The sequence below is a fragment of the Xenopus laevis genome, chromosome 5S (genome assembly GCF_017654675.1).
Source record: "Xenopus laevis strain J_2021 chromosome 5S, Xenopus_laevis_v10.1, whole genome shotgun sequence".
Lineage (NCBI taxonomy): Eukaryota > Metazoa > Chordata > Amphibia > Anura > Pipidae > Xenopus > Xenopus laevis.
This window is the reverse complement of record NC_054380.1, coordinates 96,180,770-96,205,034: the sequence shown is the minus strand read 5'-3', so window position 1 is coordinate 96,205,034 and position 24,265 is coordinate 96,180,770. Positions and strand designations below refer to the sequence as shown.

General features: G+C 38.5%; 1 protein-coding gene across 3 annotated transcripts in view; it reads right to left on the bottom strand.

The window, feature by feature from the left end:
* tbl1xr1.S (transducin (beta)-like 1 X-linked receptor 1 S homeolog) overlaps positions 1-24,265 on the bottom strand; it is an 82,120-nt gene that overhangs the window by 35,143 nt on the left and 22,712 nt on the right. The window contains 1 exon segment of one of the 3 annotated variants that reach the window (NM_001096987.1): positions 3,087-3,302. The exons of 1 other annotated variant lie outside the window; for it this stretch is intronic. The gene's annotated coding sequence lies outside the window, so the exon portion shown is untranslated. 3 annotated transcript variants of the gene reach the window in all.

Here is a 24,265-nt window from a genome sequence, read left to right as displayed (position 1 = left end):
AACTTTCCAAAATGCATTTAATAAAAATGTGCAGTCCTTTTTAAGTTATTTGTAAAAAAAAAAAAAAAAACCATTTGGTATTGAAAGCAGCATTAGCTCAACTCCTGGTTGTTACTTTTTAAACAAGTCTTAGTTCCTCTGCAAAGACAGGTCTGTAGATTAACTGTCTTTTCCTACATTGTTTCAAAAGTCAGGGCAGAGAACAGACAAGGACAGACTAACACTGCCATAGAAAATTTGAAATTAATGTATATTGCAAAGTTATTTAGAATTTTGCTTTCTTTTATTAGGCAAAAACTATATGTTGGGTTGACATTCCCTATAACTACGAGAGCTAGTGAGAAAGCAGGGAGCTCTTAAAGGGGAAGGAAACCTAGTCGGTGCAAACCCCCCACCCCCCTCCCGTTTGTTGCCCACCCTCCCACCTGGCCTACCCGTCCCACTGGGCAAATGCCCCTAACTTGTTACTTACCCTTCTGCGCAGGTCCAGTCCAGGGAGTTCACCGACGACATCTTCTTCCTGCTTTGAACGGCGCATGCGCAGTAGGAGCATTTCGCCGGTACGATCTACTGCGCATGCGCGTGACTTTTGGCGCATGCGCAGTAGATCCGTACCGGCAAAATGATCCTACTGCGCATGCGCCAAAACGCAGTTCACAGCAGGAAGAAGATCGCGTGGAAGAAGATGTCGTCGGTGAACTCCCTGGACTGGACCTGCGCAGAACGGTAAGTAACAAGTTAGGGGCATTTGCCCAGCGGGACGGGGAGGAGGGAGGGTGGGCAACAAACGGGAGGGGGGGTGGGGGTTTGTGCCGACTAGGTTTCCTTCCCCTTTAAGCCAGAGCCAATAAACCTACATGTGTAAATAATTCCTTGCTCTAAAGGCTGAATGGCAGGTAGAAGCAATTTTTGGCTACATTTTGTACACAAAACATAGGTTGTGTTGCAACCTTTAGAGCAGGGTCACATTCAATTATAAAAAGAGTTGGAGAGAAACACAAGCATGAAAAAAGTTCATAAGGGCTATTCGGTAGAGCCTATGTGGACAGGAAGTCTAAAGGAGGCTCTCTTTGGCAGTAAATCTGGTTTTACGCAGCCAATACTTGGCTCCAAGCGAGGAATTCAAAAATAAGCACTGGCCACTGGGAGAAACGTCCAATGGGTTGGTGAGCAACATGTTTCTCACAAGCCACTGGTTGGGGATCACTGCTTTAAGGGGAAGTGGCAGGGTAAAAGTAGCATAATCATCTTCTTGATGATCAACAGAAGATGTATATCAGACTGAGTCTGTTGCGGATTTGATACAGGTCATAGAAGTCTGAATTGTCAGCTAATAAACTAATGTTAAGAATGGTGTATTTTTGATTTGTAATGCTATGTGATGATGACACCAAGATATATACAAGATATATACTGTACAGATAATTCATGGCTTGTGTGTATTATAAGTGCATTTGCTCTCACAAACAATAAAAGTATGAACAGACATGCTGGAAAGACGCACGCATCAGGGCCTTGTCCTTACAGCCTGCATCTATAGGGTTGCACCTGGCTGGTATTTTAAAAAATGATGGTTGATCCCAATGTTATTAATAAGGAAAAAATAATATATAGGAAGGCCGGTATTTTTTTTTGCCAGAAAAGGTGCCAACCCTACTCACAAGTCAAATGACTATGAATGATCTTGAGCACTAACTGCCTAAGCCACAAATGAATTTCCTTTGGGACTAACTGGGGCAAGTTTGTGTCATCCACTTACCAAGCTGTAGAACACTTGTGCCATTGCCCTAAACAGCTTGGGGATGCATATTCATTTATATTATTAATAATCAGTGATGCCATTCTGGACATTGGCACTAGGGCCAATTCCAAGCATTTTGTTCAGCATTTTATGCTGACTGCCACATTTGCAAGTGACAACTGGCAGACAGGTAAGCACACACATCTGTGGGCTATTGTTAGACAAGCAAATACAGCGGGATATTTGAGCAGTTAAGGTGGCCATAGACGCAAAGATCCGCTCGTTTGGCGACATCGCCAAACGAGCGTATCTTTCCCCGACATGCCATTAACGAGCATGGCAATATGGCTGAACGTAATAGAAATTTTCTGTACAGCACCTTGTAATGTAAAAATGCCTTTATTCAAGTTTTCATGGCAGGATCTGGTCAGCTGAACGATCAGATTACGATGCACAATGGGCTCCAGCGGGATCGATCGGGTCAAAATCAAACCTGTCTAATCAAGCAAACGACCGATCTCCGCCGGACGAAAGACGTCGCCACGCTCCACACATGATCCAAAAATCGTACAAATCCCCGATTCGTATGATAGGATCTGTGCGTCCATGGCCAGCTTTAGATGCCCATAATCGTTTAAGGTAATACTTGTTCAGAATCCGGTTGAGTGTAACTGTCCTGACAGGCTTGACAAAAGGGCCCAGCAGAGGCCCGAAACGTTGCTGTTTTGTTTTGTGAGCTGAATAAAACACTGATCACTGAATCTACCACATCAGTTGTGCCACAGGTTTCTTGTTTTGCTATATACAGTTTTTTGGGCTTTGGGCAGCTTTGGGCCCGATACCGGACGGCACCTGACACCAATCCGGTGTTACAGACCTAGAGCACTACTCCATTTTTGGGATTGACTGTCCTGACATCAAACATTGCAGCTACAGAGAATGATTGACTTATTGTCCCTTCAAGTACATTCCAGCAAGGCTAAATGCCAAACGAAACCACAGCGGTGCTACATTTGTATCACTGGCCTCCATTCAGCAACATACGGTTTAAGAATGATTCCAAAAGAATGTAAAAAAAATTCAGAAAGCCCTGCTGCAATCATTTTCCGTAAAGACCCGATTATCGTGTACAAGCCACTATTGCTGTGTATGTTAAAGATCGCGCCTTGCTCCTCGTCACCCTAACAAACTCTAGTTAGCAGTAGGCCTGTGTGTGTAGGATAAGGGAGCTGGCAGTAAGCGTGTGCAAAAGCGGACTCGTCATTCGCTTCAGGAACACAAAATTCGACAACGTGGAACCTTAACCACCAGTCCACCCCCTCCCGTCTCCACCCCAAGAACATACTTGGCGCCCTGTTGGAGTAACCACGTGTACACGCGCACTCGGAATCTCACGTCACACACCCATCGTGGTGGCCTCGGTACAGGGACAGTCAGTGCACCGATCGCGCGTACATACTATTACAACAAATAAGGAGTGCGAAAGGCTCGATAGTTAATTCAAATTACACTCCCTTAAGAGTTCAACAACAACCAAGCCAAGCCGTGTCGCACTTCCGGGTTAGATTGTGTCGCTCGGCGCAGTGACGCACCGGTCACTTCCGGTTCTCGAAATAAATAATAGCGTGGAGATACGGGAAATGAGGCGTCACGTGATGCGATGGAAAGCCTGGCTACAAACTGGGTGTTGTCGTCGCAAGGGGCGGCTCAATGGGCGAGATAACAAATATTACTAAAACTATTTGCTCGCATCTCTCCAACCATGTTGCAGGGAAATGTGTTTCCATATAAAAATTAATGCGCGTCGAGCTAAAGAGTAAAAGTGTTAGTGATACATATGTGGGATGCAACAATTGTTCTTGCACAGCACATTGCTACTCTTGTCTTTCCCTCTGTGTACTGACAATATATGAATTGACGAAGGCTGAAATGAAGATGAATGGCCTGAAATCTTGCTGGGATTATTAGTGGTGCTTGCGAAGCAAAGCATCACTACTGTTATCTTGCAAACTTATTTTTATTCTTCTTCCGTATGAAAGTTTGGCGCGTAACTAGTCCCGCACCGTTTGTCCTAGACCCATGAATGAGGTGTCAAATCGTGCGGCTTAATCGGGAATGGGGTGGTATGACTTTTCTAAGGGGTGGGTGGTTAATTGCCCCTTGCGGGGGCAATTAACCACCCCGAAAAGTCCCATAGATTAACATTGAGGCCAACTTTTGACGGATTCTAGCGCAGAGAGGGAATCTTGTAGAAACGTTAAATTTACCACATTTGAAGAGGTTTGTGACCTGTGTCAGATGATACCCCACACGAGGGTATAAGTTTTACCCCCGGGGCAGGAGAGGTCCCCAAATTTGCCCCATTGACTTATAATGGGGAATTTATCGAATAATTAGTTTGTCGCAGACCCATGAATGAGGTGTCAAACCGTTCAGCTTATTCGGGAATGGGGTGTTGTGACTTTTCTGTCCTATTTTGGGGACCCAAAAAAGTGAGCGGAGCCGCAAACAACCAATCAGATTTTCCCTATTGACTTCAATGAGAAAATGTAAACAGCTGTAATTCTCACAGTAATAAAGCCAGAGCTCCCACTGGGAGCCTGCAGCCAAAATTTACAAAAAGTGGGTGGAGTCTACAACAGCCAATCAAATTTCAGCCATTCAATTAAATAGGAAAATTTTAAACTGCTGCCGCTCTTAGACGGTTAATGGCAGCCTCCTCAAAGTTGGCACAGTTGGTCACTGGGGGACTGGGATTAAAATTAAGAAAAGTGGGTGGAGCCAAAACCAACCAATCAGATTTCTTTGATTGGTTTTAATGGGAAAAATTAAGAAGGCTGCCATTCTCTCAGTATTGATGTCAGGGACCTTGAATATCACAAATGTGGTCGCTGGGGGTTTCCACTTCAAGTTTAGAAAAAGTGGGCGGAGCCACCAACAACCAATCAAATTTCATTCATTGATTTTCAATAGAAAAAAATAGAAATGCTGCCATTTTTACACATTGAATGACAGCATTCCCAAACTTTGGTATGTTAGTCACTGAGTGACTGTGGTTCACAATTAGGAAAAAAAGGGGCGGAGCAACAACAGCCAATCAGATTTGGGCCTGAGTTTTGCCACGGCAAGCACCACTCACATTTTCTTCAGGAAATGTACCTCTCTAGTTTCCTCTGTTATTCAGAAAGCTCCAAATTAAGGGAAGGTTGTCTCCCATGAAGTCCATTATAAGCAATTGATTACAGTTCTTAAAACTGATTTGTGGTTGGGTTTATTTAATGTTTCCAAGTTGACATTAAGGGGCATATTTATCAAGGGTAGGGTTGCCACCTGGACTGTATTTTACCGGCCTGGCCAGTAAAAATGATGGTTGATCCCAATGTTATTAATAAGGAAAAAAGGCAAATATATAGGAAGGCCGGTAATTTTTTTGAAGAAAAGGTGGCAACTCTAATCAAGAGTCGAATTTCAAATAGAAAAAGCTTTCAAATTCGAATTCAAAAAGACCAACCGAAATTAGGTAAAAGTTTTTTTTTTTGGTCGAATAGGTCAGTTTTGATTGATTAGGTCCGTATTCATCCAAATTAGAATCGTACGAATCAAAGGAATAGTGCAATCAAATTTGATTCAAAGTTTTTTCACAAAAAAAAAAGATTTTTCAAAGTCCACCAATTGACTCCAAATAGGTTCTATGAGGTCCTCCATAGGTAGGGTTGCCACCTGGCTGATATTTTACTGGCCTGGCCGGTAAAAATGATGGCTGATCCCAATGTTATTAATAGGGAAAAAAGATAAATATATAGGAAGTAGGGATGCACCGAATCCAGGATTCGGTTCGGGATTCGGCCTTTTTCAGCAGGGTTCAGATTCGGCCAAATCCTGTCTGGCCAAACCGAATCCTAACTTGCATACGCAAATTAGGAGCGGAGATGGAAATCACGTGACTTTTTGTCACAAAACAAGGAAGTAAAAAATGTTTTCCCCTTCCCACCCCTAATTTGCATATGCAAATTAGGATTCAGTTCGGTATTCAGCCGAATCCTTTCGGGGTTTCAGCCGAATCCATTCGGGGTTTCAGCCGAATCCAAAAAAGTGGATTTGGTGCATCCCTAATAGGAAGGCCGGTATTTTTTTTTTCCATAGGCTAAAACAGGAATCCAGCAGGTTTTAGATGGCGAAAGGTTGAAGTCGAATTTTTAAAGAGACAGTACATTTTTTTCGAATTCGATTTTTTTTTCGCATCTAATTTGAACTATTCCTTAGTAGAAGTACACAAAAAAAGAGCTCAAAATTAGATTTTTTTTTTTTCATTTGAAAATTCACCTCGACTGATAAATCTGCCCCTAGGTATGGAAATCCAAATTACAGAAATATCCCTCAGATTCGGGGAGATTTAGTCTCCCAGCGATAAATCGCCTCTTCTTCGGGGCTAATCTCCCCAAACTGCCTCCAACCGGCTAGAATCTGAATCACCGGTAGGATGGCACTCGTGAGGCGACTTCGGAAAGCAAAGCGATGCAAGGACATTTGGGGAGATTAGTCACCCCAAAGAAGAGGAGATTTGTCCAAATCCCCCCGAATCTGAGCGTCTGTCTCTGCACTTATCCATAGAACTAGTGATGTGCAAACTGACCCAGGCGGGTTCGGGCTGACCTTGCGGGTTCTTTTCTGGGGTGGGTGTGGGTTGAGTTCTTACTGCTCTCCCTGCCTGCGACCTTCCAAATGCCAACTTCCGAGTTGAGTTTTTATAGACGAGCGCCTCTTGCCCCACCCCTTTTGTGACGTCATTGCTAGGGCGGGTCTATAAAAGAGACCCGGAAGTCGGACGCAGGTGGTGGGTTGGGTTGCGGGCGGGTGCGCACATCACTACTGAGAACCCCTGGTCCCAGGCATTTCAGATAACAGATCCTATACCTGTATAACATTTTACTGTAAAAAGATAACACAATACTGTGCCTTTTTTTTTAGATACTCACGCAAGTTTTTTTTTTTTTTTTAACCTTGGATGGTTTTTTGTTTGTTTTTTTTTTAAAGAAAAAACAACGACTAAAAAAGTGGGAATGAGAATTGTCAGAAGTAATTTACTGTATTTTAAAACGCTTTTGGATTGCAAACTCTTTTGGGAAGGACCATCTTTACCTCATGTATTAGTTTGTTGTATTCTTGTATCTAATGTTTATAAATACATTTATTTTACAACACTGAAATATGTTTGCATTTTATAAATAGGTGTTAATAATAATAATAATAATAATTTTATTTCAGCCTCATTCAAAATGAAGGAAGCAGTGTGACTATCGCTAGTGTGCAACTGTATTCCATGAAAAAATGCAAACAACAATTTGGTTCGAGTTTTTTCCTAAACAAACTACCGTTTAAGGAAAAAAATGCAAAAAGTCGCTCAGATTTTTTGTCCCTAGATCTCAATTTTTTATTAATTTACCTCAATGTGTCTGACCCTAAGGCTGTTGGTTAAGGCACTGTGATTTTTAAGTTGCCATACACCGCCTGGACATCTTATATGGATATGATGGTCTCTATTTCAGGTGACTGAAATTTTCAGAATCAGACACAGTGGAAGAAGCAACACAAATGACCATCAGTGGGGGGAGCTTGCATAACCGAATCCTTCTGGCCGGCCAAACCGGATCCTAATTGCATATGCCAATTATGGACGGGGGGAAATCGTGTGACCTTTTTGTCACAAAATAAGGAAGTAAAAACAGTTTTCCCGTGTGGCTTTTTGAAACAAAATAAGGAAGTAAAAACAGTTTTCCCCTTCCCACACCTAATTTACATATACAAATTAGGATTCGGTGCGGTATTCGGCCGAATATTTTGTGAATTCTTTATGTGAATTTTTTTTTACTCTAATAAATAACAATGTACTCACAACTCAAATGGGAGGTTATTTCAGAAAAATTTGAACGTCTAATATTTGATCAAACAGTCCCGACCCGAAAATTAGAATCTTGTTTTCCTTTCGAAAAAAAACCGTGAATGTCAGGAGGGCAATTAACATTTTCAAATGGTTCAATGGACCTCTGCCATTGACTTGTAAATGAACTCGGCAGGTTTTAGGTAGCATATATTTGAATTAGAAATGTTCCCATTGTAAAGGTGTGATAAATCTCCCATTCAAATTTACATTCAAATTGGGGGATTAAAATTCGAATGTGTGAATTCGGACACCAAAAAAAAACAATTCAAAAATTCAAATTTGAATTTACTATTTGACCCTTAATAAATCTGCCCCTTACTATTGAATATCCTGTCATTTCCTAGGTTACCCACTCCATCATATACCAGTAATAGTAATTTATATTTTCAGTACATACAGCTTTGTATAAAATTATTTTAACAAACAGGTTTACAACAACATCCCTAAAAGGAAAATCAATATCCCTGATTTACCTTTGCTTCAGAACTGCCTCTTCCACCCTGAACTCAATCCACTTTTTTTTTTGTACTTTGCACCCTGCCTCACCATTTGCAAATGACACCAAGGGGCAGATTCACTAAGCTCGAGTGAAGGATTCGAATGAAAAATACTTCGAATTTCGAAGTATTTTTTTGGTACTTCGACCATCGAATTGGTTAAATTCGTTCGAATTCGAACGAAATCGAACGAAAAATCGTTCGACTATTCGACCATTCGATAGTCGAAGTACTTGCCCTTTAAAAAAAACTTCGACCCCCTACTTCGGCAGGTAAAACCTACCGAAGTCAATGTTAGCCTATGGGGAAGGTCCCCATAGGTTTGCTAACCTTTTTTTGATCGAAGGATTTTCCTTCGATCGTTGGATTAAAATCCTTAGAATCGTTCGATTCGAAGGATTTAATCGTTCGATCGAACGAAAAATCCTTCGATCGATCGAACGAAGGATTAGCGCTAAATCCTTCGACTTCGATATTCGAAGTCGAAGGATTTCAATTCGAGGGTCGAATTTCGAAGTATTTTTAACTTCGAAATTCGACCCTTAGTGAATCTGCCCCCAAGTATAACGGTCTCTGTTGCCTGTTGCTAGCGTCCATATATATATATATATATATATACATGTATCATCCTTAACTGTCTATAGTTTATGTAGCCATCATACAATCTTTTTGCTGTAGATTTTTTTACCCTGTTTATCAGGATTTTGATGAAAGATTATCAAACTATGTTAAAGATGTGTTCTAGATTTATTTTCAGAAATACTATAATGTTGTGTGTGGATAGGCATTCTTTAAATTACAAGTAATGAGCCTGCAATGATCATTTTTAGAAAAAAGGAAACAATAATTCCCCACCCAAATATGCAAGTAGACTGCTGCACGGTTCATCTCAGCATTTTTAGATATTGCTATTATGATATCCTGAACCTTATCTTATGCAAAACTCTCAGTATTCAACTGAGATGCTAAATAGTAATTGAGTTTTGTTACAAAAATCTATATTCATGAACTACGCTGAAATTCCCCAAAATTAATTTAAGAAATAATTTTAAGCTACAGTGTTTTGTAAGCATGACATGTTTTGGAAAACAAATAGAGAACAATTTTAATGCAAATGAGTGAAAGAGTTTTTAGATAGAGCTGTGGGTATTTTTGAGCATTAAATTTAACCAGTTAGATGTCCTACTGTAGCATACTAAAATACCATAAGCCTGAAGTCCAACTATAAATCATTTCTCTTGAATTTCTTTTTTTGAATGTCTGCATCCGACAGTTGTGTCACGTCGGATCAACGCTGCGACACCATGCGACAATGCATTCACTTACCTTATTTTTGTCTCATGCGACTTGTCGCAGGTATTTTGTTGCAGCACGTCGGATCTCACCAAAAACGTCCATGTAGTCCTACCCTAAATCATATATTACATTCCCCATTATTATCACTTTCCATTCTGCACTTACTAGATGTCACTGCACTCCTCACATGCCCCATTTCAACTTCAGAGCTATCAACTCCCCCTTTTTTATCTGGATTTACCAGATTTTAGGCTGTGGCCCCTGGTCTCCCATCACTTTTCCGCACTCCCCCAATTTCCGATGATTTTGAACCATTTTCAGGCAAAAATCAGATGTGTGCAAAAGAAGATGTCAGCAGAATCCCCCAATACCTCAACACAGAAAGTTGACAGCTCTTATCTAAAAAAATCTACTACTCGCACTAATTTTACAGACTGAAAACTCCAATCAAATTCGACTCAGGAAGGCTAGTAATTTGTCCAAATTGGTCCCTGGACCTCTCCCATTGACTTATACATGAACTCGGCAGGTTTAAGGTGACAAATAGTCGAATTTGAGTTTTTAAAGGGCCAGAGTGTGATAAATCTCAAAGTTTGGATAATTCACAATTCAAATTTGAGAGTTCTAACCATAAAAAAAATCGAGAATTTGAATTTTCAGTTTGACCCTTAATAAATCTGCCCCTGAGTGTATTTATGAGAATAGTATAACATTATGTAAAAGTGCTGAATTGGACCATTTTGCATAAAAAGGTTCTTTAATTTATTCAAAGGGAAATAAAGCCTTGATGTAGATGAAAAATAGTTAATAAATATTAAATAAGCAAAACCACGTGGTGCCACAGTAATAATGTATCAGTCATAATTTCTGAAAGAAGAAAAAAGGCAAAGGGGGTCACTAAACTGAATGGAGAACCTACTTAATTGTGAGAGGAGTCAACTGTTTCCTTTGTAGAACAGCTAAAACAGTACAGTAAGTACATCTTGAAATAATGTTGACTTGACATGGTAGCAAACCTTAGCTCTTGCGCCACACTTGCCTTCACCCCCTCAGATCAGGCGAAATGCAATAGAGTGGATAGGACTTCCTCAATTTTTAGTGGAAACATTTTCTAAGTCCCAAAAAACGCTGACGTCTTTTACTTTTTTCAGGGTGATAGCCTGCAAAAGAGCGTAATTTTTTGGGGGGGTAACCGGGTTCCCCCCCTAAATTTCCTAACATATAGAACATAAACTATACACTGGGCTCATTTGTAGGGCAATATAACAACTCTATTTTATTTTATTAAGGTTTCCTGGGCTTGTGTAATGTAATGTATTTGCTGCAACGTGCATTGAACTTTCACTTCCCGCCGCATGCAAATTACCTATTGATACCACAAATTAGCTTTGCTTGCCAAAGTTACGATAGCGCAACTTCACCAGCATTCGGCGCCCTGGACGCAACCTCGCCTTTTTAGAATTAGCGGTCGCTAGCGAATTTGTGCCGCTTAGTGAATTTGCCCCTATGTATAGACCTAAATAGGAATCAATAGCAACATGAATGTTTTCCTGTTATTTTCCTGTTAGTATCCAGTTTTCAACCATACAGTACTAAAGGGGACCTATCACCCAGACATAAATAGCTGTATAATAAAAGTCCTTTTCAAATTAAATATGAAATCTAAATTCTTTTTTTTTTTTTTTTTTTTTTTATTAAAGCATCCATGCCTGTTATACAGTAAACATGTCTCTGCAGTCAATCATATATTGCCTACCACCCTACTCTATGGGGCACATTTACTTAGCTCGAGTGAAGGATTAGAATAAAAAATACTTCGAATTTCGACCATTGAATTGGCTACTTCGACCTTCGACTACGACTTCGAATTTGATTCGAACGATTTGAACTAAAAATCGTTCGACCATTCGATAGTCGAAGTCTCTTTAAAAAAAACTTCGACCACCTACTTCGCCACCTAAAACCTACCGAGCATCAATGTTAGCCTATGGGGAAGGTCCCCATAGGCTTTCTAGCCAATTTCTGATCGAAGGGAAATTGTTTGATCGATGGATTAAAATCCTTCGAATCGTTCGATTCAAAGGATTTAATCCTTCGATCGAACGATTATTCCTTTGATCGTTCGTTCGATCGAACGAATAGCGATAAATCCTTCGACTTCGATATTTGAAGTCGAAGGATTTAACTTTGAGGGTCGAATATCGAGGGTTAATTAACCCTCGATATTCGACCATTAGTAAATGTGCCCCTATGTCTTATGCATGGAGATGAGGCAGTCAATTACTTTCACTTTCCATCACGAGATTCCCCCCTCCCTCGTCTCCATCTAATTATGTAGCCAGTGCCTGGGCATGGGCATCAGGTGCCCTATTTTGGTACATAAACAGGATGTGATGCAAATCTTGCCTTAAAGGAGAAGGAAACCCTTTTGGCGCAAAACCCCTCCCCCCGTAGGTGAGGAGGATCTTATTGGATGATGAACTTATTGTAAAAGGATTCAAGAAATGGGCACAAGGTTTACAAAAAGTGGTTATGATGAGCAATTTGTAAGTGCACTGATGCGTGTAGGGGGTGGGGTGAGGTGGATGGCCCAGGTCATCTAGTGCTCCCAGCTGCTTGGCCCGCACTAATTGGGATAGGCTACTGATGCTATAATACATGCTCGAGGTAACAGGTTGTCAGAACAGGCAGCAGCATGACTTAAAGGAGAAGGAAAGTCTTCTTCCACTTGAGGGTGCCAAAAGTTAGGCACCCCATGTGATTGTATATACTTACCTGCTCCTATCAGCAAAAAACTGCACTGGCCCTGGGTTCTTCCAGCGAGCACCATGAAGCGATCCTCTTCCGGCTACTTCTTTCTTCTCGATGCTGCGCATGTGCAGTAACTAAAAAGTCGGCTATTTCGTTCTACTGCGCATGTGTCTGCACGGGAAATTTGAAGAAAGAAGAAGCTGGAAGAGGATCGCTCCATGGTGCTCACTGGTATAACCCCAGGCTGGTGCAGTTTTCTACTGATAGGAGCACCGGCCTGGGGTTTCAGGTAAGTATATACAATCACTTGGGGGTGCCTAACATTTGGCACCCCCAAGTGGAAGATGACTTTCCTTCTCTTTTAAGCATCTTCTCCAAGTAAAAGTGTCAAAGCACTTCTTCTAGGGTTTTGTCACCAATGGAAGAATGTGGAAAGTGCACCCTGCTGGGGAGGAGAAGGAACTGAAGGCATGAGTGGGTACTGCTAAACACATGAATAAGTCTGGCTCAGAGCATTTTTGCAATCATATCAAAAGGTTATTATTATGACTTTAAAACGTTTCTATGCTAAAAATTATACATGTATTGAAAATAATAATTTTGCCAAGCTCAAAAATAGTTAATGATTAAAAAGCACCCCTGTGAGATTTCTTTCCACAAATCTGTTCCTGAAATGTATTAGAGCAAATAGTTTTTCATTAGTTCTTGATTTTGATAATGGCTCTTACGCTGATGTCACTTAGAAACTGTTTTTTTATATGCAAGCTGCTGTGATATTTCCCCGCAATGTACCAATTTCCCCACAATTCAACTACAAGCGCAACCGATGCATTTAAAGAGAGCACAATTGCATGTGCATTTGATGTGATCAGAAGCATTTGCACTAAAATCTGATCTGCTGGGATGTCATCATTTCTAGCACCTGGCTCAAAATGACCCAATTCTTTAGGCCCCACTTTTGTGGTGTCATTCAAGCAGTGAATTTGTACACCATTGATGAATGGCATTATTTCACGCAAAAACAGCGCCTAAAGTTATGGAACCACAACTGCTGTTTTGAGCCATAAATCACTCCTATATCCTTAAAATTAAGAGCCATAAACTGAACCTGTAGAATCACTACAAGGCATTGGGGCCTAAGGTTAGGGCCTAGGTTATCAAAACGGAAAAACCAAGCAGTTTAGGTGGGCCAAAATCAGTAATAAAGCTGTCTCCAGTATGAATATGGAGCGTTGAGGTTTTTTTTGTGGTTATAAAATGTTTTCAAGAAAAAAAAATTCAACTTTTTATCGGTAATGTTCATGATCCAAATCATGTATTATGCAAAAGTAAAGGCCTATTAAAACTTTTGGGCTATTATGCTAGCACTTTTAGATGCATAGCCAACCACACAGACATAAAGATGCACATGTTTATTAACATGTATCTACCAATAATTACTTAAAATCTTTCCATATTAGTTTAAAGGCAATACTATGGGTGTAGCATGCGACATTCAAATACTTTGTTTCAAAGTGATACTGATGCTAAAAAACTACTGTTTAAAATATTAATGTACAATAAGGGGCCCATTTACTTAGCTCGAGTGAAGGAATAGAGGAAAAATAGTTCGAATTTCGAATGTTTTTTTTGGCTACTTCCACCATCGAATGGGCTACTTCGACCTTCAACTAAGACCTTCAACTTCGAATCAAACGATTCGAACTAAAAATCGTACGACTATTCGACCATTTGATAGTCGAAGTACTGTCTCTTTAAAAAATTCTTCAACCCCCTGGTTCGCCACCTAAAACCTACCGAGGCCAATGTTAGCCTATGGGGAAGGTCCCCATAGGCTTCCTAACAATTTTCTGATCGAAGGAATATCCTTCGATCGATGGATTAAAATCCTTCGAATCGTTGGATTCAAAGGATTTAATCATTCGATCGAACGATTATTCCTTCTATCGTAGGAATAGCGCTAAATCCGTCGACTTCGATATTCGAAGTCGAAGGATTTCAATTCGGCAGTCGAATATTTAGTGGCCCACAGGGCACGTGAGATTGCACTCAGCCAGGAAGTTTAGCAGTAGAGAATACTTTGGCTTTGACTGTGGCTATTTGCAGGGCACCTTGATACTCAAGATGCAGCCATTTTCTTTCTTATTTCTTACATTCCCATTTTAAAGGGTATTTGAAATGTTTAAATAAGATCCCTGCTCAAAATGAAGCATGAGCTCCCATAAAATCCTCTCAATAAAACACGGCAATAAAATATATCTTCTCTAAAGCTGTAATTGTTAATAAGGCAAATGAAAGTCTGTAATGGAGAGTAATCAAAATAAATTTGTTACCACTATTATTTTGCAGTGTTATAACTTTACATATATTCAGAAATGTATTATGGAAACAGATACATTCTTACAGTAAATTCAGACATGTTAAGTACCCTGCTTTCTTTTGTGGTCCCACCAATTTATAATGGTGGGACTTTTTTTCTTGATTTTACATAATGTTTTCGAGAATTTGACATACAACTTTTTTCATAATGTTAAAAAAAATGGCTTTGTCCACTCTTAATTTATGTCCAGTCTGTTATTATTAGTGTAACTAAGATGTTTTAAATACTATTCAGATGCAGCTTTTGCCATGGTTCTGTCTGTAAATAATACATTCCAATTAGTCTGCACCTCACACAGCCATGCACAAATCACTTATTGCTATACAGTGTAGTTTGTGTATACTACTGTCACAGAGGCCTTGCACTTGTAACATTAATGCTGCAATGCTTAAAGGAGAACTAAACCCCTCCTACCAAAAGCCCCTCTAAACTCCCTCTCCCTCTCCCTCCCTACAATGTGCATTCATTAAAAAAAAAAACCCCCGTTAAAAATTCTGACCCTTAAATGCAGAGAAGCACAGCGGAGCTCCTGGTCTCTATCTTTGTCGATTCGTATTGTCTTCGTGTCTCAGCTCCTATTTACACATGCGCAGGTGAAACCGATTCCTGACTTGGCCCATGTGCTCAAGCTCCCACAGGCTTTGTGTCGACGATAAGTCCCAAAAACAATATGAAGCGACAGAAGATGGTGCCCGGGAGCTCTGCTGCGCTTCGATGCATTTAAGGGTCAGATTTTCATAAAGTTTTTTTTTTTTTTTACTAATGCACATTGTGGGGAGTGGGGGGCAGGACGTTTAGGGGGGCTTCTGGTGGGGAGTGAGTTTAGTTCTCCTTTAACCCTTGTTATTAACACAGTAAATATTGTGTTTCAACTTAAAATTGACTCGTGCGTATATCCTTTGAGTACTTAAAGAACGAGTTGGCTTTAACACATTTCGCAGATTTTACATTTTCTATGATTTTACATAATCTTTCCTGGTTCCCTGAAAAAAAGTAAAACATGGTAGTTCTCCTTATACAGGGAGATATTACTGTCTATAACGGAGCATTAGGGTCACAGTGTTATATGAAACACAACGAAGAACTGGGTCAGCCAGGACCACATGTGGATTGCTTTTCATTTGTCAATCGAACAAATTGGGATCAGCCATCATTTATACCGGCCAGACCGGTAAAATACCGGTCAGTTGGGAACCCTATTTATAAGTGGTGCTGTATCTTTTCTTGTAAAGAAATCTGCAGTCTTGCTAAGAATTAATTTTAGGTTCTGCAGTTAGCATATACCTAATTCTATCACTCAGTTTTTCAATTCTTAGCAAGACTACAGATTTCTTTACAGGAAAAGATACAGCACCACTTATAAATAGGGTTGCCAACTGGCCGGTATTTTACCAGTCTGGTCGGTAAAAATGATGGCTGATCCCAATGTTATTAATAGGGAAAAAGCTAAATATATAGGAAGGCCGGTATTTTTTTCCAGAAAAGTTGGTAACCTTACTTATAAAGTGTAAATAAGAGTTTTGGTTGTTATATGTTAAAATAATTTGACTTCCTAATATCTAATTTTGGCTTCCTAATTATGCTAACTTTTTCTTGGAAGTTTATGTGGTTTTTGACTAGGTTTGAGAGAAATGCTACTACTACAATATTGGAGATATCTGTTCAGCTTGGAAGGTGGGAGCAGTGGACTTTTGTTCAAAATATATCCTTGACCAAAGCGATGAAAACTATTTCCGCTAGCAAATACCAGGAAATGTCCTTACAGATACTCCATAATTCTTATCTCACCCCACTCAGAAGACACCGTATGGGTATTTTAAATTCGGATAATTGTTTGAGATGCCACCAGGTTAGAGCGGACCTCGTACACTGTCTTTGGCTATGCCCACAGATTCAACATTTATGGGGTGAAGTTCAAGAATATTGGAAATCCCTAACACAACGAACCGATACATTTACACTAATCTGGGCAATTTTTGGCATACCTCCCCCACAACTAAAACTTACCCGCTCTGAGAAACACTTAGCGGAACGATTAATGGCAGCAACAAAAAAATCCATCCTACACCACTGGCTAGCTGTAGCTCCGCCTCCATTTTCTCTGATCAAACAAAAATTGCACTTTATTTTCCATATGGATTGGTTAGATTCTACTACAAATATGGAAAAATCTACCGAAAAATTCTTTTCAACATGGATGTGCTACATTAGCTCACTTCCATCACATATCAGACACCTCACAATTTATGTATTTCGGCACACCACGTGGTACGATACGGAATTACTACTAAATAATACTATGGTTCAAGAAACAGAACAATACATTCACAATTTACAGCAAGGTTCAGACATGGGTCCCCTCTCACCCCCCAGGAGTCATCACATAAATCAAAGGCTGAGTTCAAGATGCTATTAATGTTAACCATTAATCTGATATATGGAAACAGGAATATATAGACTATGATCTGATGATTGACATAAATGATGCCGAGATGTTCTCTATTGTTGTGGTGTATTTTAACTATACCGATACTGTATATCAAGTCCTTTTTGTCAGACTTTCCAAATTCCTTTATTTGTTGATTTTGTATTTTATTTTATTTGTTATGAAAACTTAATAAAAACTTATTTTAAAAAAAAAAAAAATATCCTTGATAGATTTCTTCATGTGTGCTCAGAGGGAGTTGCACAGAGGGTTTGTCTATTGTGATACACAAAGCTCTTTGTTTTTCATAAGTAGGTACCAGAGAGAAGGAACACATTCATGAAAGCCAGTCCTGGAATATGTTTACTATTTTATGCACATACTCAGAACAACATGCTGCAGGATTTCAGTTACACAGTAGTGGCAACTGTCATTGTAATCTTCTGAACCAAGTATGTTTTTGGGCATTGCAATTATATATTATGATTTTGAAAATACACAGAATACTTTTGCCAACAGAATGGTTCAACTCCAGTTTGCACATTAATATTTTCAGTAGTATAATTTATAATTATTTTATATGTTGGCCCAAGTCTGAGCAAAAGGACCCCTTGCTATTTTTTTTTTTTGTGATTGTATTTTATTAACAGAATATCAAGGGGGAAACAGCGCAGTCTTTCAATCCAGAGGTATGGTCTAAGGTTAATGGCAGCATTGGCAAGACATATCAAATGTAGGCAAATGCACTTAAAGCTAAGGGTCTGCGGTTAAGCTAAGGGCACAAGACACAGATGATCCACAGCATTAAGATGTATATATCTGATTTGCACAGTTTGCAAGAGATTTTTGGCCTATCCTTCGAGTCAGAATCCTAGTTGGCATTAGATAATGATTTTGGCCGATTGTAGGGCCTTTTTATTCTTGAGCCACTCCAATGTTACTTTGGCCTTGTGTTTGGGATCATTGTTCCACTGAAGAACAAATTACAGTATTCTTGCAAACATATAAAAAGTATGAGCATGTTAATGTTTTATTTTCATAGAGCATTGAATCACACTGGGTATATACAGTATATTGTTGTCAGTCACTAAAATAACTATGTAATTTATACTGTATTTATATACTTTTATTGATTCAGAGAGTTAGATAGAGTTACAGTATTTGGGCAGTATTAGAAATATCCTCTGATTAACATATACAAAGAAAATATAAACTACAACGAGCACTTCAGCCTTTAGATGGTATGGGCATATCCCATTATACAATAAACTTACTGCACCAGCCTATAGATTCTGCATCTCTGTAGCAGTAATGGCCCAGGCCTGCAAAGTTGTGCACAAAAACATCACCAACTTAGATTTTGTTAGGCGTGATGCGGGTCAGTGACACACACATGCTCAGTGGGCTCTGAGCAGCTGTTGCAAATCAAAGCTTAGGAGTTATTGCAAATCATCAAGTAGAAAATGGTTCATCTTTAACAAGATGAGGGATGATTATTAGATTCTGATGCAGTGTGCATTTTTGGCCAGCCATGTAATGAGAATCTGGATTACATTTAAATCAGCTGGCTGCCATGACTTTCACATTCTATATCTATATAAAATATTTTGAGATGGTCCCGAAGCCCAGATAACTGACATCAGCCCAGAGCAGAATAGAGGATGTGAGCTACTGGAGGTCCAGATTTTCTCAGTTAAAGGGCTGTGGTTGCCTTGGGCTAGTACAAATCCCCAAAAGATAATGTGCAGCATATTTAGCATACTTTTTTTTTACATGTTTAGTTTTCCTAACAATGTTAGCACTTGAAAAGTGAATAAATAATATGTGCATAAAGTCTATAATTGTAAGATTTGTTGCGGCAAGCTATCAGAAAACTAAAACAGACCAAGGCAACAGCTGAAGAATCAGCTGTGCCAACAGTGTTTATCTCACTGATGGGGAGATCATGCCCATCTTTTATTTGCAGCTGTTACTATATGGCTGGTTGAACAATATTGGCATGTTTTCTATTTTTAGAAAGCAATAAAAAACCATATTCTTACATCTCAATGCACTCACCCATATTTAGAATCTACAGCAATACCCCTTCCTTTCTTTTTTTCTATTTTAAATTTGGGGTATAAGTTTTGTAGAGTCCCCGCTATTTTCAAACCCAGCATTCATTCCCAGAGCCAGAAATCCTAGTCCCAATTACTAGAGCCTTATATTTGTAATTAAGTTACCTTTAGTTCACAGTGTTTTAAATGCGTTAATCAATACGATGTAATTTCTGTTCACTGTATTTAAACAGTTTCTGGGGGTTTTTTTCTGTTTTTTTTGGCATTGGCATTAATCAAAGATAGAATTGCAAGAGAAATTTGTAAATATACTTTGCTAGACCATTTTAAGAGATTATTATTTACACCTCCTCCTATCCTGGCAAGAGCTAACTGCATTGGTTTCATTTCCATGCTCATTATTAGAAAAATCAGATATACCTGCCCATGATATTTAGTGATGTCAGCGAACCCCATGCCATTAGGGAGATAATGATCCACTCTGGGGATATTTAAGATTTTATATCATGTTACCATTTGGTGTGCAGAGGAGTTAGGTTTTAAAAACATGACTGGATCAATGCCTCCCTGATGACTTGTGGTTAGTTGACATCTCTAGAACATTACAGCACTTTTCAAATGTGTTTTTCTGCCCATTAGGGAAATGCTGAATTGCCAATAGCCATTGCTGACCCAAGAACATCTTAGAAAATTAACTGACCTGGGGGTATGACATGATATTTTTTTTATTATACAGCCTATGGAAGTAGCGACATAAACTCTTTTTTTATTAACATGCCCTGTTTCTAACCCAGTGCATTCCTCAGGTTACTGTGACTGAGGCACAAGAAACCAGAATACAACCTCCAATTAATGATCAGTTGATAAGTATGTGGATTCCAAACTGTGTCCCCATTTGTTCTTTTATTTTGTGTCCTTGAAATTTCAATAATTGAAAGGCATGTCTCATCTACTTAATGTCCATAATGGTGTGACTACAACTGTGTTACATTTACAAACTGGTGCACCCATGCTATAGCAGAGGTTGTGCCTAATTGCAGGAAATCTGGAAATGAAGAAGATTTATGACTTTTCTTATCATCACACTTGTTGAGTTGGGCAGACATTGTTCTCTGTGTGGGCTGTCAAAAGATAACATTTGAAAATGCCAAAACATGTCTTCTTTTTAGATTTAGTCAGGGCACAATATGAAAAGTGTTACAAGAAAGTCCAAACTACCTTCACTAATCTCTATATCAAAGAGTAATAAATATTTAACAATTTGTCAGCAAGTTCTTGTTCAATAATTTGTAATTAGTTGTGATACTAATCTGTGTGACTTCTGCCAAGAGAATCAAAGGTTACATTTATAAAACAATCATGCTACCTCTCATTTCTAATACTGGTAAGGTCAATAAAAATATCATGATTTCAATGGTATACACAGAGGGGCAGATTTGCTAAGCGCCAAATTTGCGCTAGCGTCCACTTCGCTCACAATGCCAGGCGTAGATTCATAATTCATAATTCACTAAAATCCGAAGTTGTGTCCAGGGTGCCGAACGCTGGCAAAGTTGCGCAAGCGAAGTGAAGTTGCATTAGCGTTGCCTCATTTGCACACGGCGGGAAGTTAAAGTTCAATGGACGTACTGTACATGTTGCAGCCAATACATTACACTACACAAGCCTGGGAAACTTTAATAAAATAAAATAGAGTTGTTATATTGCCCTACACATGAGCCCAGTGTATAGTTTATGTGGAAGCCGGGTACCCCAGAAAAAAAATTACGATCTTTTGCAGCCTATCACCCTGAAAAATTAAAAGTCGCCAGTGTTTTTTTGGGACTTAGAAAAATTATTTTTCCAGTTGAGATTGAATTAGTCTCATGCAAATTCAGTAATCAAAGCACTAGTGGCTTCCATTATACAGGTATTGTGTTTGGCATACTTTTACACCTTGCTCAACAGGTTCTTTATTATACCTGTGTGCTGTATATTTTATTTTGTAGTATGGAGAAGTATGTTGTCATGTTCCCCTAATCCTCTGCTCTACTGAATTTGCTTGTAGTAGGAGGACCCATCTTGCATTGCAGGCTTTCATTTAGGTTTTGACAAGTAGACAAGAGCATGTGCCAATTTTTATGGAGACATTGGAAGCATCAGTTAGTAACAGTAAGAGAACTATCCAAGATGTAGCTGATTCTGAAATAAGTTTAGCCATCCAAAAATCAACAAACTGTTGCATACAAGCCCACAACATGGACATAAAAGAAATAACTGCTAAAGGTTGCAGACTCTGCAACCATTCACAAATAAATAATATGAGAATATATAAAAACCCCAAGTCCATTAAATTGGAAGACTATTTTATTTGCTTACTTTATACAAAAACTTGCTTCCTCATGTGCTGCCTCCTACAGAGCTAAAGTTATTACAATAATACAAATCCAAAACTTACCGTCTAGGGTTCCCAGTGAAACCATCGCTTGGCAACAAGGATCAGTTATACATAAAAGCAAGGATCTATCAATACAAAAAATGTGAAACTGTCTGCAGAATTATTATGAAGGAAAGGGGTTTCCTGGTATGAAAAATAATCCAGTATACTGACAATTTAGTCAATTTTAACCTAGTATCTGCAGGACGCAAAGTATAAGGCCTACTATTTCTTCACAAATAATACCTAAAGATATGTCCCTTGGACTGGACAACTCAAAAAAGAAATAAATTACCTAATTGTAGACCCCCCCATAAGTTACTTAATGGACATTCAGTATGCTAACAATGCTAAACTAAGAACTTCGCAGTGTATTAACCAATGATTGATTAAATTATACATGGATACGGTTTATACTAAATTCATAAAAAGAAAAAAAACTAAAAGGTTGAACTTGATGGACGTGTGTCTTTTTTAAACCTTACTTACTATGTTACTATGTATTTGTTTACCAGGGTTAGTCCTAAGTAGTAGCAGGATTTCACATTGTATATGCACAGTTTCAGAGATTTTTTTAACATTTTGTGCTCTCTCGCTTTAGGGGACATTTCCTGGGGGGACTTTAGTTTGCCTTGGGAAATTATACATTGGTTTTTTTTATTCTTAAGACAACCTGAACTTTCTAAATCTGATGTTTTGTGTATATTCACTTTTGCAACACAATCATTTTATGCAGGCCTGGAGATTTAAAAAAAACTCCCAGCAGCACCCTACTAGATTTTGAAAGCAATGCTCCAAAAATCAGCATACTTTAGACTTAAAGGCTCAAAAAATCCATTAACAGTAGGTTTAACCCTGGAAACCTTATATTGTTGGAAAGAACACATTTCTGAGGAATCCAAAATTGGTAAGTACATATTTCTACTTTAAACGACTAAACTGTAATGCTTTGCTAAAGTTAGCAGTTTTTATAAAAATGTATGAAAAATCTGATAACCTCAATATCCTCAGATTTCGTTTACAGCATCATATCTCCCACATGTCATATCGGGTATTAATATAAACAGTGTGATGGCCAGTAGGCATAGGATTGTCAAAGCATTTTTTATGGAGAGATCCCCAAAATCATAACACTGTATGCAAATTACCATGGAGGTTCCTTCTACTGCAAAATCTAAACATTTACTGCATTTTATCTAGGGTCAAGCCACAAAAATAAGTTTACACCAGAAAACCAAAGTCTATATTTTTGGAAATAACAAAATCCAAAAAAATAGGTAAATGTCTTGCTGTGCCAAGCTGCAAAGCTTTGCCAAACTTGCAAAGTTTGCATTATACAGCACTGTATTCCTACATATGAGAATGAATAAGATTAAAAAGTAATTTTTCGATTTTTTCAGATTATAAAACATTTGATAAATCTGTAATCTCCCTGTATTGTGTGTATTTTGTTACTAAATACGATCAATGTAAATATGTTTAGAGTGTAACATATTTCTCCATTCCTCATAAGAATTGAACAAGGGGAAGCTTGTACTAACAAACTGTTGACTATATTCTCTGTTTCCAAGATATACATTTAGCTAAAACCAACTCACATATTATCAATTTTTGACAGCATTTTTGCCCATGTTTCAATTAAAATGCATGGAATTGCTATATATTATCCTCCCTATTATAATTAAACTTATTGGTTCTGACTTTTTTCAGATAAATTCCCATAATTAATTTAGAATTTTACTGTAGGTAAATAGTGATGGGTGAATCTGATCTGTTTTACTTTGCCGAAAATTTGTGAAATGGCAAAAAATATTGCCAAATGCATTGAAGTCAATGGAATGGGCAACAAATTTTATTTGAGACGCAACAATTTTTTTCATCCATTGCAGTCTATGAGTGTCTTTTTTCAAGTGAAGCCTGGTGAAAAATTGCGCTCAACACGAACAGTATTCTTTAGCTTCTTTAGCCTCTTTTTATGCACCAAGTTTCCACCAAGTTAATTTTATTTACATACATAAATTATAATATACACTCATTAAAAAGACTGCTTAATAATTTCTAGAGAATTTAATTTGGTTATGGATACAACAATGGATCCATCTTCCAAATAAGTGCTAATAATCTGTCAATGGGATTTATTAATGCAATTAAACAACACAGTTGATATGATGTATGGAGGAGCTGGCACCCAACTAAAAAATTATTTCTTGTTTTTGTCCTAAGCATAAACAAGATATTTATCAGATAAAATAAAATTCAACAAATGGGAAAGTAAGATAAGCTCAAATAGGTATCTATACCCATTTATGAGTGATGACCCACAGTTATCAGTCCTCCCCAGTTTAATGGTACGCCACAACGTTGCCCTCTCTGATTTGATGCCCAAAAACACAACAGATTTGATACTGGAAAAATGCATATTTTTTTTGGATTATTTAAAAAACCAGCCCGCAACCCTCAATGATCATAATGGAAAGAAACATCTTCAAACTGTTAAAAGGACATCTGCCGTTGACTTTTACATGATTTCAACAGGGTTTAGCTGGAGTATTTTTGGATTGTGACTTTTAGCAGCTTGGGAACATCACTAAAAATTTCATTTTTTCCCATAAAAAAAACTTGACTAGAAAAAATGAAGGCTTCATAAATAGGCCACTCATTGTCATATTAGTAATTGAACCTCTGGCTTTATCTCTCACATTGATTTCAGGTTTACCATAGGAATAGTGATTACAATAGTTCCTTATTTGTGCATTATGTG